Genomic DNA, 439 nt, shown 5'->3' on the forward strand with positions numbered 1-439 from the left:
ATATATATATATATATATATATATATATATATATATATATATATATATACGTGCATCCATGCCGTTTCCACCTAGCTTCTAACACATCGTTTTTCTTTTTTTCCCTATCTTTTCAACTATATTTCCAGTTCTTATTCCTCCTATGATTTCATTCTGATGACGGACTAGCGTTCGAAGTACTTCGATGCTATCTTTTACTACCTTCTTTTAAGTGTTAAACTGATGCAATATTTGTTAAATCTCGTCCCTGATGGATTGCATATTTCGTTTTTTTCATTTGCATTCTTTTACATTGCAGTACACACACTCATATGACTCTTTCTCTCTCTCTCTCTCCCTCTCTCTCTCTCTCCATATATGTATACACACACACACACACACATACACACACACATACACACACACACACACACACACACACACACACACATATATATAT

Source organism: Octopus bimaculoides, chromosome 5 (genome assembly GCF_001194135.2).
Source record: "Octopus bimaculoides isolate UCB-OBI-ISO-001 chromosome 5, ASM119413v2, whole genome shotgun sequence".
In the NCBI taxonomy this organism is placed as follows: domain Eukaryota; kingdom Metazoa; phylum Mollusca; class Cephalopoda; order Octopoda; family Octopodidae; genus Octopus; species Octopus bimaculoides.